The 21029-nt window shown below is 46.1% G+C and overlaps 1 pseudogene; it reads right to left on the bottom strand.

Annotated features, from left to right (window-relative positions):
* Window positions 1-5207: 5207 nt before the first annotated feature.
* Window positions 5208-20072, bottom strand: LOC139235458 (zinc finger protein 229-like; annotated as a pseudogene).
* Between the last annotated feature and the right edge of the window lie 957 nt (window positions 20073-21029).

Raw genomic sequence — 21029 nt, forward strand, 5'->3', positions numbered from 1 at the left:
GCCCCTTATTCTGAGACTTTGCCCCCTAGTTTTAGTTTCCCCTGTGAGTGGAAATATCCTCTCTGCAAGCACATTGTCGAGTTTCCTCATTATCCTGTATTTTTCAATAAGATCACCTCTCATTCTTCTGAACTCCAATGAGTATAGGCCCAACCTACTCAACCTATCTTCATAAGTCAATCACCTCATCACTGGAATCAACCTAGTGAACTTTCTCTGAATCGCCTCCAATGCAAGCATATTCCTCCCGAAATACGGAGATGAAAACTGTATGCAGTACTCTTGGTTTGGATTCACCAATATCTTGTGCAGTTGTAGCAGGACTTCTCAGCTTTTATAATCCATCCCCCTTGCAATAAAGGTCATCATTCCATTTGCTTTTCTGTTTACTTGCTGTATCTGCACACTAACGTTTTGTGTTTCATGCACAAGGACCTCCAACTCCCTCTGTATTGCAGCACTTTGCAATTTTTCTCCATTTAAATTATAATTTGCTTTTCTATTTTTTTCAATTTTGTAATAGGTTATTGTCAGAAGCACTTTTCAGACAGGCTGATAATTTGATGTAACCAGCGCAGCAAATGTATCCGTCTGTTCTTGTTCCAAAATACCAAAATCTAATGTCGCTAATTAAACGTTCGGTGAGATTTGTAGAGATGTGGAAGAAGGGATGAAATGAGGCTTGCAGGAAAGAATGTTCTTTGAATGAACAGTTTGTGAGGCAGTTTTGTGACTCGTCTGCATGAGGTTAAAGGCATGAAATGGAAAAGGACACGTCCAGTGACACTTCTATTGTCAATAATGGTTTCTATGTTAATTACTCATCATCATAGGCAGTTCCTCGGAATCAAGGAAGACTTGCTTCCACTCCTGTAGTGAGTTCTTTGGTGGCTGAACAGTCCGATACGAGATCCACTGATTTGTCACAGATGGGACAGATAGTTGTTGAGGGAACGGGTGGGTGGTACTCGTTTGTATACGCTCTTTCTGCTGTCTACACTTGACTTCTGCATGCTCTCTGCGTTGAGACTCGAGGTGTACAGAGAATTACTATCTCCTAAGCCTCATCATCATCATCATAGACAATCCCTCGAAATTAAGGAAGAATTGCTTCCACTCTAAAAGTGAGTTCTCAGGTGATTGTACAGTGTAATATGGGAATTATAGTCACTGTCACTGGTAGGACAGACAGTCGTTGATGGAAAGTCTGGGTGAGGAGTCTGGTTTCTCAGATGCTCCTTCCGCTACCTTCGTTTGTTTGCAGCATGCTCTCGGCGCTGAGACTCGAGGTGTTCAGCGCCCTCCTGCATGCTCTTCCTCCACTTACGGTGGTCTTTGGCCAGGGATTCCAAGGTGCCTAATATCCTACTGACGATCCCAACCGCTAACCCCAATCCTAACAAATAACCACAACCACAAAACCCTTAACTCGCACCCAAACCCAGTCCCGAACCAAAGGTTGTTCACAGGGATCAGTAGAGGAGCTAAATACCCGATAATGGAAATATTTAAACAATTATCTTGATGCAAGGAATTCTGCAAGCTATGTAAGTAACAAGAAATTATATCAACAAAACTTTCAAAATCAGCAAAGATAGTTACAAAGATCACACATTTCAAAGACTATTACATATAGTAACCACATTCAAAAATCGTTAAACAATGTACAAAATAATAGATTTCAAGTCTAAAGCATCATAGTTCAATCAATAGTTGGTTGAAAGGAACGTTATATGAGTGTAACGTGAGATACTCCGGTTCAGTTTATGACACCCACAAGCCGAATACTCAAACAGAACAACCTTGGGATTTGATGTCATAAAAGATGAACTGGGTGAGAAGTGAAATAATCTACAGTAAGAAAAGGCCCAAAATGGAACAGTCGGTAACAGAACATTAAGTAGATATTATTATGGAGAAATCAAACATTCGACACACTGTGTTTGAACCTAGCTGATATATTCAATATTTGTATAGAACATTAATCTCCAGCTCAGGTATAGGGGTTATTAAGATCAGCAGAAACAAACAATATCTGCCAGAATGAATATCGTTCAATGCCCAATGCAATCAAATTATATCCTGATCTATTCACCAATACAGCTTTTAAATGGCAGGTTATTTACCCAGTATGCACGACGGGCGAGAAGTTGCCGAACCCAAACTACAGGAGTTCAGTGCGCAGGCGCGCGTCGTGGCTGGTTTTGGAGCATGCGCGGCGAATGCAGTGGCGAAGGAGAAACGGGCAACATGACCTCCGCAGAAGCGTTCCACATTAACGGGTGGAGGGGAGCAATGGACTAGTGCGTCGCTTGGAAGGCTTCATAAAGCACCGGTGCCCGCCGCAAGCCTGGAATAATAACCGGCATATCGGCGATTGCAGTTTTGGGGCTTTCTCCCGGTCACAGGCCCAGGCTAACGGCGGCCATCTTCGTGCAGGAAGGCGGGCTCAGCGCTCGGCCAGCTTGATTCGGTGAGTCGCACCGCGCATGCGCGGCCATCTTGGTTCAGGAACAAAGTGAGCGATGTCCGTGTCTGTTTCCAACCGGGTCCCAGTGGGTAAAGGTGTAAATCAGATTTTTAATTCTCACTCTCCACACCTCGAATTTCTCAACATCTCCCCTAAAGGCGATGCTTAGTACCGACCTTATGGGTTAAGTCCTACATAATTGTAACAGAGAAGGGCCAGAAATATTCAATCCTTGGGTTAGAATCCCCATGTTCAGTCACAGGGTTAGAATCCCCATTTCATCATTAGCATAGGCAGTCCCTCGGAATCGAGGAAGACTTGCTTCCACTCCTGAAGTGAGTTTATTGGCGGCTGTACAGTCGAATACGAGAGCCACAGATTCTGTCACAGGTGGGACAGATAGTCGTTGATGGAATGGGTGGGAGGGACTGGTTTGCCGCACGCTCTTTCCGCTGCCTGCACTTGATTTCTGCATGCTCTCTGCATTGAGACTCGAGGTGCTCAGCGCCCTCCCGGATGCACTTCCTCCACTTAGGGCGGTCTTTGGCCAGGGACTCCCAGGTGTCAGTGGGGATGTCGCACTTTATCAGGGAGGCTTTGAGGGTGTCCTTGTAACGTTTCCGCTGCTCACGTTTGGCTCGTTTGCCAAGAAGGACTCCACAAAAGAGCACTTGCTTCGGGAGTCTCATGTCTGGCATGCAAACTGTGTGGCCTGCCCAGTGGAGCTGATCGAGTGTGGTCAGTGCTTCAATGCTGGGGATGTTAGCCTAGATGAGCACACTGATGTTGGTGCGCCTGTCATTCCAGAGGATTTGTAGGATCTTGTGGAGACATCATTGGTGATATATCTCCAACGACTTGAGGTGTCTACTGTACATGGTCCGTGCCTCTGAGCCATTCAGGATGTGGGTATTACTACAGCCCTGTAGACCATGAGCTTGGTGGTAGCTTTGAGGGCCTGGTCTTTGAGCACTCTTTTCCTCCGTCGGCTGAAGGCTGCACTGCTGCACTGGAGGTGGTGTTGAATCTCCTCATCAATGTCTGCTTTTGTTGATAAGACGCTCCCGCAGTATGGGAAATGTTCCATGTTGTCGAGGGCTGCACCGTGGATCTTGATGACTGGGTGGCAGTGTTGTACGTCGAGTACTGGCTGGTGGAGGATCTTTGTCTTACGGATATTTAGCGTAAGGCCCATGCTTTTGTGTTCCTCAGTAAATACGTCGACTATATCCTGGAGTTCAGCCTCAGAATGTGCGCAGACACAGGTGTTGTCCACGTACTGTAGCTCAACGACAGAGGTTGGGGTTATCTTGGACTTTGTCCCAGAGGCGGCGAAGATTAAACAGCTTCCTGCTGGTTCTGTAGTTTAGTTCCACTCCAGCAGGGAATTTGTTGACTGTGAGGTAGAGCATGGCAACGAGGAAGATTGAGAAGAGGGTGGGAGCAATAACGCAGCCCTGTTTGACCCTGGTCCCGACGTGGATAGGGTCTGTAATGGATCCGTTGGTAAGGATTATCACCTGCATGTCATCATGGAGCAGGCGAAGGATGTTGAGATATTTTTGAGGGCATCCAAAATGGAGGAGGATGCTCCATGGAACCTCATGGTTCACAGTGTCAAATCCCTTTGTAAGGTTGAAAAAGCCTTTGTATCACGGCTGGCGCTGGTCCCTGCATTTTTCCTGCAGCTGTCGCGCTGTAAAGATCATGTCCGATGTGCCCCGTGGGGCACTGTGACTTCAGGAGGAGCTCCTCGGCCACAGGGAGAAGACGGTTGAAGAGGACTCGAGCAAAAACTTTCCCAGTGGCTGATTAGCAGGGAGATTCCTCTGTAGTTGCTGCAGTTGGACTTGCCCCCCCTTTTTAAAGATGGTCACGATCACTGCATCTCTATGATCTCCCGTCATGCTCTCCTCCCTCCAGATGAGAGCGATGAGGTCATGTATTCGTGCCAACAATACATCTCCGCCATGCTTTAGCGCCTCAGTAGAGATTCCATCCGCTCCCGTAGCCTTGTTGTTCTTGAGTTGTCTTATGGCTTTTCCTACTCATGCAACGTTGGTGTTTCACTGAAGTGGGGGCGGGACGCATACTGTGGGATGGAGTCGAGAACACTCGAGTCAAATTCAGAATCTCGATTGAGGAGATCTTCGAAGTGCTCCTTCCAGCGGACCTTGACAACCTCAGTGTCCTTGATGAGTGTTTCCCCATTCTTGGCCAGCAGTGGAGTGGGGCCTTGGGAGTTTGGAACGTAGGTGGCCTTGACTGATATGAAGAATCCTCGCACATCATGGCTGTTGGCCAGTTATTGTATCTCCTGTGCTTTCTCCATCCACCACCTGTCCTTTAGGTGCCAGGTTTTTTGTTGGACCTCAGCTTTGAGCCGCCTGTAGTGTTGCCTCACTGCTCCTGAGTTTGGTTGTTGCTTGAGCCTCAGAAATATAAATTCTTGGCTCTCTGATCATTCTCATCAAACCAGTCCTCGTGTGTTCTGGTTGAATGACCAAGTGTCTCTTCACAGGCACTGGTTATGAGGCCTGGAGGGCAGACCAAGCACTGTGGGCATTCAGCATCTCAGTGTCATCAAGGCACGTCAGGTTAGCTGTGAAGCGTTGGCTGTATAGGACTCTATTAGCTGGGACTTTAAGTGCCCCGGCATTGACGTTCTTGCGGCACTGCTTCTGCTGTCCCCTCCACTTTGGGGTTAATGTCGATGATGGGTCAGGCTGTCGTCCGGCTAACAGTCGTCAGCTCCTGTCATGATGTGGGTGATGCGCACACCCTTGCGATCCCTGGCTCGGATGATGACATAGTCGAGCAGGTGCCAGCGTTTTGGAGCAAGGGTATTGCCACGATGCCTTGTATTTTTCCCTCTGGCGGAACAAGGTGTTGGTGATGAGAAGTTCATGTTCTAGATATTTTGTCAGGATTAGGATACTGCTGGAGTTGGCTTTCCCTACCCCCTCACTGCCAATCACGCCTCCCCAGAGGGCTGTATCTTTGCCGACCCTGGCATTGAAGTCACCGAGGAGGATCAGTTTGTCACCTGCAGAGACACAGGACAGGGATGTTTCGAGGTTGGAATAAAAATCCTCTTTGGTCTTATCCATTGCATCCAGTGTTGGGCCATACGCACTGATGACTGTGGTGCATTGGTTCCGGGATAGGGTAAGTTGAAGCGTCAAGAGGCGTTCGTTAACCCCACAGGGGGTGTCTTTGCGGCTGTCGACCAGCTCATTTTGATGGCGAAGGTGGCGTTCTTCCTCTGGTATTCTTTTCCAGAAAAAGCTGTAACCTCCATCTTGTTCCTTGAGCTGGCCTTCCCCTGCCTGCCGGATCTCGCTTATGGTGGCGATGTCGATGTCAAAGCTTCTAAGTTCCCGGGCAACTATGGTGGTGCGGCATTCTGGCCTGTTGCTGTTGGAGTTGTCCAATGGGATTCCTGTCGTTTCAGGTCCCGAACTTCATGTTAACGGAGTGGAAGATGCCTGTGTATGAGTTCTTTTAACGTGGGGTGGCATAGCTGAGCAAGGTCTTGGTCCAGTGGCAAGGGATCCAAGACGACTGGAGACCAGGCACTTCTGTATGAGCCTAATTGCCTAAGGTGAAATGTTGGCTGCAAGCTCGGCGCTGAGTAGCACCCTTGTTGGTAAGTGGTCCGAGGCTTGGTTGGGGGCAGGCATTAGGAAGTCAGTTGTCTGCTGGAGTTCCAAGTGGGAGGTCAGCAAGGAGTAGGAGGGTGAAAGAATCATAGCCAGGCCACCAGTGGGGAAGGGGAGGTCCAGCCGTCGATGAGGAGAGATATGTAGGCCCGCTGCTGGAGGGATGAAAACCCGCCGCTGGAGGGATGTAGGCCCGCCGCAGGAGGGGCCGGGTGATGTCACAGTCGCCTGGTCGGAGGCACACCTGCTTGCTGGGCGTCGTCGTGAGTAACCTGGTTTCAAATGGCTGAAAATGATGCTAATAAAACACACCAAACTATTTCCTATTTAGATTGGGGTACAGTATTCAATTGCTTAATAAAACATTTTTAAAATAAAATTATTCTTAAAGGTTCCTCCACATTGTTTAAACGTTTCTTCAGAAGTTTTAAAAGTTTCTCCCGGAGTTTTAAAAAAGGTTTCCCAAGTTATTTAGCATTTTTTCCAGAGGTTTTAAAAGTTTCCCCAAGTTGTTTAAAAGTTTCTCTTGAAGTTTTAAAAGTTTTCCCAAGTTGATTAAAAGTTTAAAATGAAAGTCAGTAATAAGCTACCTGCCTTCGTGTACTGTTCTATGGGTGCTGCCATCCCACTGCAGCTGCACAAAGCCCTGGCTAGACCACACCTGGAGCACTGCGGGGAAGTAGAGGCTCAGTCATCTCTGAAGGGGGCCCGAATGCCTGGACGCTATGTGCATTCCCAGTGTTAGAATCCCCATGTACAGTCCCAGGGTTAGATTCCCCATGTACTCTCCTAGGGTTAGAATGCCCACATACTCGCCCAGGGATAAAATCCCCATTTCCAGTCCCAGGGTTAGAATCCCCATTTACAGTGCCTGGGTTAGAACCCAAATGTATGGTCCCAGGATTATGAATCCCCATATACTCTCCGAGTGTTAGAATGCCCAAGTACTCTCCCAGGGTTCGAATCCCCATGTGCAGTCCCAGAATTGGAATCCCAATGTACAGTCTCAGGTTTGGAATCCTGTGACTGCACACAGATGAAGAGAAAAATTGAGGCCTTGAATCTGAGTTGGGGAAAAATCATAGAAACATGATTCAATTTCTATCCTAAACTATTTGAAATCAAATCAAATGAATTGTTGCAATTAACACATTACTTTCATGCCAAATGGGAAACAAGTGATGTGTGGGCTGTGCAGGAGTGTTTGCGCCCGGTTACACAGCATGTCCCTGGCTCTGCACTCTAAATGCACTTCTTTAGGTTCACAGTCTCATTGACACATCCAACTGACTAGATGGACCTCGCCCTTTAAACCCCATCAGAGAAATATCAGCATTTGATGTTTAATTTGCTAAACCTTTATAAAACACTGGTTAGGGCTCAGCTGGAGAATTGTGTTCAAGTTTGGGCTCCAAACTTTCCTAATGATGGCAAGCTTTTAGAGAAGGTGCAGAAGGAATTGAGCCAGGGAGATGGGACTTCCGTGATGTGGAGAGCCTGCTGAAGTTTTCTCCCGAGAGCAGGAAAGGGTAAAAGGAGATTTGATGGAGATGTACAAAATTATGAACGATTTAGGTAGAGTAAATGTGGAGGAAGTGTTTCTAGTGGCATTAGGGAAGGTAACCAGAGGAGTCAGAGTTTCGATGATTGGCAAAATAACGAGAGGTGAGATGTGGGATCATTTGTTACTCAGCAAATTGTTCTAATCCAGATTGCACGGTCTTAAAGGGTGGTGGATTGAATTGTAAGTTTTAAAAGGGAATTGGATAAATACTTGCTGGGAAAAATATATCTAGCAAAGGGTAAAGAGCAGAGGAGTGAGACTCATTGAACAGCTCCACCAAAGAGCCGGCACAGACAGGATGGGCTGCATGGCCTCCTGTGCCGTACTCTCCGTAACAATGGTGGATGATCTTACCCAGAGTGCTCCGAATACGCCCTATCTCCATCAGCAGGGGGGCAACGTGGGTAGGCCTGGTCCCAGGAGAGTATGCCCCTGTGCGGAGAGGCTCCCGTGGACTGATTAGAGCGAGCATGGCATCAGCATCACCAAGTGTGGCTCTCAGGCACCAGGCAACACCAAGTGTAACTCTCAGTCCCGGGCAGCACCGAGTGTGGCTCCCAGGCCTTATGCACCAGGTCGCATGCATCATAGAGTGCGGCTCTCAGGCCCCGGTCAACACCGAGTGTGGCTCTCAGTCCCCGGGCAACACCGGGTGTGGCTCTCAGGTCCCGGGCAACACCGATTGCGGCTCTCAGCCTGCGTGTCAAAGCCTCCGGGCCCGACACCAGCAAATCCCAGGGGCAGTGCCTCCCCCACACCATGAAATACAGCATGCCCAGCAATTCCAAGCCGCTCTGTATCAGGGTGGGTGCTGGATGCGGAAGCCACTCCCTGGTCTCCTGTACAGTATAATATTAGGCAGTCCCTTGAATCGAGGATGACCCACTTCCACACCAAAAAGGGATGAGTTCACAGATGTTTCAATATGAGACCTGATATTCCAGGTCCCGAACTACATATTGAAGGGTGGGAGATGCCTGTGCGTGGATTCTTTTAACGCGTGTGTCCGTTGCATACCAGCCACCACACGGGCTGAACAGAGCGAGGTCTTGGTCCAGTGGGAAGGGTTAACCAAGATGACTGGAGATCAAGTTCTGCTGCGCAGACCTGGTGCACATACTCCTACTGCCCATAGATCGCAGTGTGGTCTGGCCCATGCTGTCCCTGGGCCCTTGCCTATCCCGGGCCCTGAACTCGCGCCCCTTGTGGCCCCAATCTCTTCACCCCAAACTGCTGTCTCTTGTGGGGCCCAATCTCTCCGCCCCGAACTCTCGCCTTTCGTGGGCCCCAATCTCTTCCCCCACTGAACTCTCGCCTCTCGTGGGGCCCAATCTCACCGTCCAGAACTCTCGCTGCTTGTGGGCCCCAATCTCACCGCCCCGATCCCTCACCTCTCCTGGGCCCCAAACTCTCCGCCCTGAACTCTCATCTCTCCTTGGCCACAATCTCTCCTCCCTGAACACTCACATCTCCTTGGCCCCAATCTCTCCATTCCGAACTCTTCCCTCTCCTTGGCCCCAATCTCTCAGCCCCGAACTCTTCCTTCTCCTTGGCCCCAATCTCTCAGCCCCGAACTCTCGGCCTTGTGGGCCACAATCTCTCAGCCCTGATCTCCCGGCGCTACTCCACCTGGACCTCACCACTCCTCTGCTGCTTGCCGCACCACCTGCTGTACATGGGCCATTCTGATGATCCTATCCATGCTTCAATCGCTGACCTGGATTCCGGTACAAAGCAAAATCTAGAATCTCAAGTCTACAAATCTAGGGCAATTTAGAATAAATCGCCTCTCAACTATGCTGCAAATGTTAGAAAGACGCTTTGGATACCTGGCCTCCTGTGTGGGTCTGTTTGTTGCATCTGTTTGAGCTGGAGTGGAGATGGAGGAGAAGCTGCTGGGTTTCAACCCCAGTAATTCTGGGCCCAGTGGGACCAACAATTCCCCATGTGGGGCTCTCAATGGAGGTGGGTTCCCTTTCCTGAAGGACATTAATGAACCAGTTAGGTTTTACCACAAACTGCAGCTTTCATGGTTACTATTTCTAGTGCTGGTGCCAGAATTACCAAGTTCATTAAGCTCAATTTCTCAAAGTGCCTTTGTGTTTTTGTGGGTTCTCTCTCATCCACCCTTTTCATGAATGAAATTCACTTTACAGGGTATTAAAAGGGGAGGATTTATCGACCGGAGGCTCAAACATCACATTAACATCTGACGAAGTCACTCGATTCATCGGGAATGGAATATCATCCAGCAGCTATGGATGCAAAAAGCACTGTTCATAGCGGGGAGAAAGTGTACACATGCTCTGCGTGTGGACAAGGCTTCAGCCGATCATCCAACCTGGAGAGACACAAGCGCAGTCACACTGGGGAGAAACTGTGTAAATGTGGGGCTGTGGGAAACGTTTCAACTACCCGTCCCAGCTGGAAACACACCAGCGAGTTCACACTGGGGAGAGGCCGTTCACCTGCTCTGAGCGTCAGGAGGGATTCACTCAGTCATCCAAGCTGCTGATACATCAGCGAATTCACACTGGGGAGAGGCCGTTTAGCTGCTCTGAGTGTGGGAAGGGATTCAATGAGTCATCCAACCTGCTGGCACACCAGAGAATTCACACCGGGGAGAGGCCGTTCACCTGCTATGAGTGCGGGAAGGGATTCATTCAGTCATCGCACCTGTTGAGGCACGAGCGAGTTCACACTGGGGAGAGGCCATTCACCTGCTCTGAGTGTGGGAAGGGATTCACTCAGTCATCCCACCTGTTGAGGCACCAGCGAGTTCACAAATGATTATAGGGGTTGGATTATGCTGTTATTGCTGCTGTTAATCACAACCCGACTGAACCATGTTCATTCTGACAATTGGGGTTTGTTTCCACTGATGAAAACTCCTGTAATATTCTGGATATAGACAAATAAATTCATGTTGCTTTCAACACATTGCTGCAGGCTTTTCTCTTTCCCACCCGAGTGTTTAGCATCACCTGGCTGGAGCTCAGAGAGGACAATCTGGGGGGAGGATCATATGGGTGAAGAACTTCAGCATGGACACAGTCCTTCAGGGTCATACTGAGAGGGGAAAATGGCACTTTGTTCTTTCTCATCTCTCTTCACTGACAGCAACCCGTGCGGGTCAATATTGACAGTGTAAGGTGCGGATGATATCCACCCAAGGGTGCTAAAAGAGATAGGATGGGAGCTCTGCCAGCTTCTTGCTCATATCGCCAACAGATCAGTAGATTCATGGGTTGTTCCCTGAGATTGGAAGGTAGCACATGTAGTTCCCATTTTTCAATTGTGCACAAGTCAGAGCTCGGGAACTGAAGGCCCATCAACGTGACCTTGATCACTGGGAAGGTGCTTGAAGGGATCCAGAGAGATGCTGTTTTCCATCATGGGGAAAGTGAAGGGGCCATTAGAGATACTGAACATGGATTCCGGTAAACAAGATCACGTCTTACAAACTAGCTTGAGTCTGTAAAGAAGTTGTTAGGTTGGTGGATGGGGGAATCTGGTTGACATTGTCTACCTCAAGGTGTCAAACTCATTTTCGAGGGTGGGCCTGATCCAATATCCTGGCATTTGGCATGGGACACATTCAGCAAAAGCTATTAAAATAGGAATAATTGAAGATAAACTACATCGGAATTTACATTTAGATTTTATTTACTGCCGCTGCTCCCAATCCCTGGCACCTCTTAGCTTGAGCATTCATGAACTAACCCTTCTCAAACCATAAGCATAAGGATATCGGTGCATGGTACTGCCTGTGACCACAAGGCTGTGTCACTGCCACACACAGATACCGTTTCCTTGTTTCACATCTCCATACAAACACCATCTCTTCACACATCACCTTGCTACACAATTGCAGCAGACATGAGCAAGGCCCTGAGGCTTATTACAATACATATTTCATTGCAGCAAAGGTTACACTGGGAGAAATGATCAGTTATTTTCCATTACAGGCAAAATTCCGGACAAACCAGCAGCACATTGGCACCTGAACAGTGTTTCATTGGCCTACAGGCTTTTCTTAAATAGATTTTCTGCCTGGATATAAACTTAAACCAGCTTTGCAGGGATGATTCCCTATTCACACATTGAAGGTGAGAGAGATGCTGTGGAGAACACGCTAAGTCCAGTAGCTGAAAGTGATTGACAGACTGGGTATTGTGTTTAGTTATCCCGGGCGTGTTACCAATACCAGCAAAGATGAAGCCCATGGAATAAAAGGGACAGCGGATACTGTCTCACTGTGAGCGATTCAGAATGAGAAGCTTCAACAACAGCCGATGTTTCACAAAGGGAGACCTCACCAGACCAAAGGACATTGGTGGCGTTTAATGGGCTGTTTGTGTCACTGGGCGACAGGTGGCTATTTGTGACAGAGGGAAAGCTGGTCACAGCAAACAAACAGTTTACCGGCCTGTCCAGGGCCCACTCTGACCTCCACCTTCTCTCTCTCACTATTGATGGACACTGCTGCAGTAATTACTCCTCTGACCTTTCCTCTCTTGTCCCTCCTACACCCCTAATACACGGCCCGACACAATCTCTCTCGCCCTGCATCCTCACTGTGCTGGAATCCACACCAGTCTCCCCATCTGCTCCTTGTTCTCTCCCTGGATCCTGAAACTACAGAATTCACTGATCCCTCCTGAAGTCTACAGGCTCTAAAACTGAAGCTTGGTGGCCCTCAGTCCCCACTCCTTGATTTACCTCCCATTCTCTCCTCCTCTTTCCCCCTTGGTTGTGTTCCACACTCTGGGCCTTGGGCCTTCCCCGGGGACTCTCAGTATGAACAGGGGGATGTGTGTTGAGACAGAATGTCCCAGCTCTCCACGTTTAAAGGGACAAGGAGAGGACCAGCTGGGCTGAATGGCCCTGCTTTATGACATCACTGCAGCGCCGAGCAACCACCCTCCCTGAGCCCTGCTCATTATGGGATGGGTTGAGCTCAGTGCTGTTACAGGAAGGGAACCAGGAGCAGGATTCGAGCCATGTGGAGCCCAGGATCAATGGGGAGAGGTACAGGATCAATTTATACCTTATTGATTGAGAAATGTCAGTGTCCCGGACACTCCCTGTCCCTCAGTATCTGTGTCAGGGAGCGACCGATGGGTTCACTCTGTATCTGACCTGTGTTGTGCCTGACTGGAGAGTGTTTGATGCTGACATGGGCTGCTCAGCTCGATGAGCACAACATTTAACTCAAAGATGATCAGATACACCCATCAGCTTCTCCCCTGGACACAGGTCCTGAAGGACAGGGAGTGTCTCTATTAATTTGGCTGGTATCCTTGATCAAATTTAAATACCTCATCTCTTTTTAAACATTCGTTCATGGGATGTGGGTGTCGCCTCTCACCTCTCATTCTTCTAAACGTTGGAGAATATAGGCCTGGTCTACTCAATCTCTCATAGGACAATCCCCCCATCCCAGGAATCAGTCTGGTGAATCTTCATTGCACTCCCTCTATAGCAAGTTTATCTTTCCTTAAAAGCACCTGAAGGTAACAATGATGTAATTTACTGTGTTCTGTAAGCATGTGCTATTTTGTTTTATTTTTTCTGCACTGTATTGTGTTTAGTTCATAAAATATTAATCTGAATTAAATTGGAGTTATTGAAATTAACTAAGCTATGTTTTATTCAAGGTCAATAATGATAGCTTTACGAATGATTTCTGCTGTTTTAACGAATTTTTAATTCCGAAGGAAGGTTTGAAGTTCCAAACTTAAAAAAAAGAACCAAGTGTTGATTTAAAACAAACTTCTGTTTGTTCACTTGAGTAGTAACGAATTCAGTCTTCTGTTTATAATCAATTTACAAGTGGAGTATAGTCACAGATGGAGCATGTGTAACCAGGCACGGGTATCTCCACGCTAACAAACAAAGGAAAAAGCTTACATTTATAGACTGTTTTCTTATCAAACTGGAGCCGGCATTGCCTAATATGGTAGTCTCTGGCTACTGCATAATCCAGAGACACAGTTTACATCAGCAACACATTTAGAAGCATTGCGGCCTGGCTACGGTGATTATAAACCACCAGTTCTTGACTTTTCTTATCCAAACAATATTTCTAATCAATTCTATTATTAATATCGAAGCCTGGTTGGTCGCAAAACACCAGCTGTTGCTCAGTGAAATCTGTCTCTCTCTCCCTAATAATACGAAACACATTTTTTCCTCCATCGAATGAATGAAACATAAACCCTTTTCAGAAGCTGAATTAACCAGGGTCCACATGTCAACCTGTCCCACAGGTTTTTTTTATGGGTTACGTTACCTGTTGACAAAGTGTTTTATATCTTTCTTTGTCTTTACTAATCCTGGTTTCCTCTCAGCATCCTTCCCTTTCCTTATATTTTCAATGTCCCTTATTGACTTCCTTACAGCATAATGCAATGACCAGAATCCCTGAAGCTATTATCCGTGCTATCACCAATCCCAGCTGGAACAATCTAACGAGATCCGACTTTCCACCATTCCTGATTGGCAAGTCTCGGGATTGCCTGTTCTGTCTCTCTATTCCTCTATATGATTTGCACTGTGTGTTTCTGGGATGTCCTAATTCGCAGAATTATGAGCTTTAAAGCCAGAAACAGGGAGCATATAGTGTCCTATGTGTGGAATGACTCGACTGGCTTCATCCTCCAGAGGCAGTCTTGTCTGCAGATAAGTTGCGTTGTGATGATGTACCAGAACCAATGTTTAGCACCGATACATGTGTTCCTTGGTGGAATCAAGCTAAAGTGATGTTCTAGTATGGGGCATCGGGTTGAACCCACAGTCATATACGTGACAGTAGTAGTCACACAATACTGTCCTTTTCCTTTATACACGGTATTATTTTGGCCTTCGCCCCATTTATTTATTTCAATCTGGCATTCTGGAGATTTATTTGTCGAGGGTGAACCCACAAGCTGGAACATCTACAAACCCATGTTGTCCCTTTCAGAGTACAACACTGTATATCTGGTGCTATCCAAGTTCCTCCCCTCATAATCAGATATCTTGGATATTCCTCATACTGTTTATGGATCGGACCTAACTCAGTCTTCCACCCTTGCAAACGATTCTACCCTATACACCGTCCAAGGTTTCCTTTCATTTCCATTTTTCCTTAGCAAAGGCAAGATCAATCCCACTGGTCTAATATCTTCACTTCTTTCTCCTTCCCTCGGGGCCAAAATCCCCATTCCTATTGGCTGCATCACATCAAAGCCTCTGACTTGATTCCCCTAAACCATTTTCTCAGTTGTCCTTCATGAATAAACAAAGGGATTTGCTTACTCTCTCTTGTCCAGTCCCTTCTGTACCACATTCATCATAAATGTCACAGAGGCTACATACAATACCACCAGTGAGCCACATCGTGTTCCCATTCGCTTTCTATATCTATTTTGTTTACTCCTGTTAACCTTACTGTGGCTCCTATTCTGAGCTATCCTGTCAGCTCTCACTTTCCTTGCGATTTAAACTGATTCTCCTTGTGTTACCCATCTTCCTCATCCCTCGGTTCCTGTTTTCTATTCTTTCCTAACACATCCTTTTACAAATTCTCTTCCCATTTTGTCTATTAATTGTGAATATCTCCCTTCACATAATCTAGTTGATAGATTCAAGCTCATGTTTAAAACTTTTGATTTCAATTAATAATTTAAAAACACACATTGTCATATAATACATTTCCTGATTCAGTTACTTCTAGTCCATTAAAATGTGGGCTCTTTTACTGGATCGGACAGGTAGAGTTCTTTTTGTGAGGTGGGATGTTATTTTATTTAAGTCCCACATATGATGATCACTATCAGCGTTTGTTCTTGGCAAACCAATAGTTAACATTACTGATCAACATACGACATGTCTTACTTTAAAATAACCTGCCGTCATTACCTTTTAAGTTTGTATTGAAGTATTTTATAATGGTCTTGAATTACTTATTGTCCTGATGTGATACTAACTCTTTAAGTGAACACTATTAATTTAGTGTTTGGGGTCAGGGTGTGTCCCAACCCACCTGGTTCAGGGGAGTCTTCCTGGTCTCCCAATCTTCCCAAGGAGCAGGCTTTAGGGTTCTTTCTCTATTACCACCAAAATTATGCTTTTCAGGGTCTTTTCTCAGTTTATCAAGGATTCCAAAACTAACCCTTTTGAGGTCCTCTATTTCCTCCTGGAGATCGCCTCTCACTTGGATCCATGTTTTGTTATGGAGCCTGAGAGGTCTGGCCTCGTTATCGCCCACCTTCAGCTTGTAGCTGATCTGTACACAGCCATGGCCACCTTGTCCAGACAGAGACAGGCTGACTTTTTTTGTTTTTAGCCTCTCTACAAGCTTTCTTTCTTCAGTACTTAGTAGAGGCCTTGAAACTGATGACCATTCTAGCTGTAAGGAAATCCTAATTTGATCAGCATTCTCGCCACTGTAAATTCTAATGCCTCTGACAGGTAGCAGTGTGTTTAACTCTATCCTGATTATTTCAAAGTCGCTTTCTCTATGGAGAATGTGTCACGGCCTCGATGGTTTAAAAAGTTCTCTCACTCTCCTGAGCCACATTAGCCATTTCATGTTGTGCTGTTGTCGATAACTGAGCATGCCTGAGACTCGTTCACACACACACGCAGTGGTATCCCAATATCATGCCACATGTGACATCTGATCCAAGCCATTTGAGGTGATCTTATCAAAAGATCGTGGGGTGTCTGAAGATCTTTGCTCATCTCCCTCTGCACGGTCCCGATGTCTCGGGTAGTGGCCAGGCGATCAAATTCAGTTTTCTTATTGTTCAGTGTAGGCAATGACACAAACATCTGAGAGAGAAATCTTAGCAATTTCCTACACTTCCCTGACTTTAACAAGAATTTACATTAACACCAGATTGTACCCAGGTGATTTATGACAATTCGCCCAGGAACAATGAGTGAAGAAACATTTCTATTTGGAGGTGTAACTTTCCTGTTATCCTCTTATATCCTCACTCAATTCATCTCATTACATTTTATACAGTGTTCACCTTTTCATTCATGAGCACGGAGGAACTTTACTGTCTGATACAATATTATCATACTGTCTTTAAACATCGATCAAACATTCCCACTTGCTCCAAGTTTTAACCCAGTTTCTTTGTTTAATTTAATTTAACCGAACCACTTCTTGGACCTTTTTTTCTCCAAAATATACCAGAGAGCAATTCAGTCTCGAAGAGGAAGGATGTTAGTTACCTTTAGCATAACAGTCGCCCCCAAAAACTTATTTCTGAATACATAGTTTGGACAGAACCATAGAGACGGGACTTTTTCAAAAATAAAACATAATTATCTCAATTTTCAGCTAAATTTTCCTTCCCATGCTGTTTGACCAGCGACGCTTTGCAATATATATATATATATATATATATATATAAAATCAGTTTTAATTTCACAAACAAATTATGCCCAGACTTTGTCATTTTACGAAGAAGACAAAAGTAACAATTGCGTTTGGATGCAAGTCATTTATCTTCCCCTTCGAGCAGTGTGTCTTGGACAATAGGATTACATCGGATATACGACACAGAAACAGGCCATTCGGCCCAACCAGTCCATGCCAGCGTTTATGCTCCACTCGAGCCTCCTCCCTTCTTTCCTCATCTAACTATATCCACATAAACCTCGATTCCCTTCTCCTTCATATATTTCTCTAGCCTCCCATTAAATGCATCGATACTATTCGCTTCAACCACTCCTTGTGGCAGCGAGTTCCACATTCTCACCACTCTCTGGGTAGAGGTTTCTTCTGTATTCTCTATTTGATTTCATGGTGAGTATCTTATGTTGATGGCCTCTAATTTTGCTGGTCCCCACAAGTGGAAACACTGTATCTACTCAATCACAACCTTTCATCATTTTAGAGACATTATGTCACCCCTCAGCCTTCTTTTTTCAAGAGAAAAGAGACCTGGCCTGTCCATCCTTTCCCGATAGGTATCCGCTCGCCTTTCTGGTATCATCCTTGTAAATCATCTCTGCACCCTCTCCAGTGCCTCCATACCCTTTTTATAATATGGTGACGAGAATTGCACACACAAAGTCTAACCAAGGTTCGATACAAGTTTAGCATAACTTCACCACTTTTCCATTCGATAACAATTCAATTCTAAAACAATCGATTCCAATACTTTAACACAATACTTTAAATTCTTAAGTCCAACTTTGTCAGCATGCTGCGACATTCGATGTCTGCAGATAACTGGAGATAATTTTGTTTTAACTGCTGGATCTTTTGCTATGCCATCAACCTCTTATCCAACTGGAACTGGCATTGCCTGATATGATAGTCTTTGGCTATGGTATGGTCCAGAGACACAAGTCTGCATTTTCTTCAACATACATCAACAATGTTGGAAGCACGTAAAACACTGGTCTTCCTGTGGCAAGCACAAACCACTAGTCTCTGAACTTTTCTTATTCTAACATAACATTTCTAATCTAAAAATTCGGTGATGAAAATATCCATGGCCAGTTGGTTGCAAACACCAACTGTTGCTCAGTGAAATCTTTCTCTCATGATAACAACCACATTTTCCCCGATATGGAATGAACTAAACATGAACACCTTTCAGAAGCTGAATTAACCGAGTTCCCTATACCAACACCCCTCACATCTTCCTTTAACTTCAACTGAAAGGAAAACACCAGATTGCATCAGTCGGAATTTGAAAGATATTTACAACAGATGCTCGATATTCTTAGAGTTAGCATTGTTCTATATTCTGTCTACTCGAGGAGTTTGATAACAGACTTTCTCCTGTGAATGTAGAGCTGGAATATTGGGCCGGGATGTATTTACTTGTTCATCTTGTTGACTCTAAACCGTTGCCAATTATTTGACGTGACCTGTATTTTCTTAAATCCATTTCCTGAATGGATTCAAATTTAAATTGAACCCAGGTTTGCAGGCGTAATGCTCCATTCACACATCGAAGGTGAGAGAGATGCTGTGGGGCACACGCTAAGTCCAGTATCTGAAAGTGATTCACAGACTGGGTTTAGTGTTTAGTGATCCCGGGTGTTTTACCGACACCTTCCCACAATACCAAGGCTAGGAGAGGCACTCTGGAAGATATGGGGAACTTGAACTAGTCCACGAGAGTAACCAAAGGTATGAGAACTGAAATAATCCAAAGTTAGAAAGGAGAAAAGACCCCAAAATGGTGCAGGCTGTAACAGGACATCAATTAGTCTCCTCTTATCTTGGAACATTAAATACCGACACACTCTGTTATTGAAACATCAAAATATTATATTCCAGCCCAGTTATAGGGTTATTATCATCAGAAACAAACTTCAACTGCCGGAATGGACACGATTCAGTCAGGATGTGATTAACAGCAACAATGATAGCAGAATCCAACCACTGCAGTCACTTGTGAACTTGCTGGTGTCTCAGCAGGTGGGATGACCGAGTGAATCCCTTCCCACACTCAGAGCAGGAGAATGGCCTCTCCCCAGTGTGAACTCGCTTGTGCCTCAGCAGACTGGATGACACAGTGAATCCTTTCCCACACTCAGAGCAGGTGAACGGCATCGCCCCAGTGTGAACTCGCTGGTGTATCAGCAGGCGGGATGACACAATGAATCCTTTCCCAAACTCTGAGCAGGTGAACGGCCTCTCCCCAGTGTTAACTCGCTGGTGTGTCAGCAGGTGGGATGGCCAAGTGAATCCCTTCCCACATTCTGAACAGATGTACAGCCTCTCCCCAGTGTGAACCCGCTGGTGTGTCAGCAGACTGGATGACTGAGTGAATCGCTTCCCACACTCAGAGCAGGCGAACGACCTCTCCCCAGTGTGAACTCGCTGGTGTGCCAGCAGGTCGGATGACTGCGTGAATCCTTTCCCACATTCAGAGCAGGTGAACGGCCTCTCTCCAGTGTGAACAAGCTGGTGTTTCACCAGGCTGGATGACTGAGTGAATTGCTTCCCACACTCTGAGCAGGTGAATGGCTTCTCCCCGGTGTGAACACGCTGGTGTTTCAATAGGTAGGATGACTGAATGAATCGCTTCCCACACACGGGGCAGGTGAACGGCCTCTCCCCAGTGTAAACTCGCTGGTGTGCCACCAGGTCGGATGACTGAGTGAATCCTTTCCCACATTCAGAGCAGGTGAACGGCCTCTCCCCAGTGTGAACAAGCTGGTGTTTCACCAGGCTGGATGACTGAGTGAATCGCTTCCCACACACGGGGCAGGTGAACGGCCTCTCCCCAGTGTGAATGTGTTGATGAATTTCCAGCGCAGATGGGTAGCTGAATCCCTTCCCACAGTCCCCACATTTCCACGGTTTCTCCGTGGTTCGGGTGTGCTTCCGTCTCTCCAGGTTGGATGATCAGTTGAAGCCTCCTCCACACACAACACGTTTACAGTTTTCCCCCGCTGTGAATGGTTCGAGGGTTTTTCAGGCTGTGTGACTGGTTAAAGCTCTTTCCACAATCAGTGCACTGAAACACTCTCACTCGGGTGTGTGTGTCTCTGATTTTTCAGTCACACTGATGTTTGTAATCTTTCCCCACAGACAGAATAAACAAACATTTCTCCTTCCACATTCAAAGGCCGATGATATTCAAGTTATGGTGCATCGAGTGACTCTATCTGATCACGACGTGACGTTTAGTTTGAGTTTCCCTTCTTCAAATCCTCCCCTTCTAACACCCTGCAAAAGGAGTTTACAAAAATCATCACTGTAAGTACAGGATTGAAATTCAGAAGAGACAATTCTAGTTTCTCTGGAACATTCTTTCCTTCTGCTGTGTGTTTTTAAGTATTGTCTTAAAAAATAATAAAGAGGGAGAAGATAGACTGAGAGTAAACTGGCAAGAAATATAAATACAGTCAGAGCTTCTACAGATATATAAAAAGGAAGAGATAGCTAAAATAAACGTTGGTCCCTGAGAGGATTAAACAGGGAAATGGCAGAGACTTTAAACAAATATTTTGTGTGGTCTTCACGGTGGAAGACACTAAAAACATCCCAATAATAATAGATAATCAAGGGGTCACAGGGAGCGAGGAACTTAAAACAATCACTATCACTGGAGAAAAAGTACTAGACAAACTACTGGGACTAAAGGTGCACGTCCCCTGGACCTGATGGCCTGCATCCTGGGGTCTTAAAAGTGGCTGCAGAGAAACATAGAAACATAGAAACACAGAAAATAGGTGCAGGAGTAGGCCATTCGGCCCTTCTAGCCTGTTAGTGAATTGGCCTCAACAACTTTCTGTGGTAGAGAATTCCACAGGTCCACCTCTCTTTGGGTGAAGAAGTTCCTCCGCATCTCGGTCCTAAATG

The sequence above is a fragment of the Pristiophorus japonicus genome, chromosome 23 (genome assembly GCF_044704955.1).
Source record: "Pristiophorus japonicus isolate sPriJap1 chromosome 23, sPriJap1.hap1, whole genome shotgun sequence".
Lineage (NCBI taxonomy): Eukaryota > Metazoa > Chordata > Chondrichthyes > Pristiophoridae > Pristiophorus > Pristiophorus japonicus.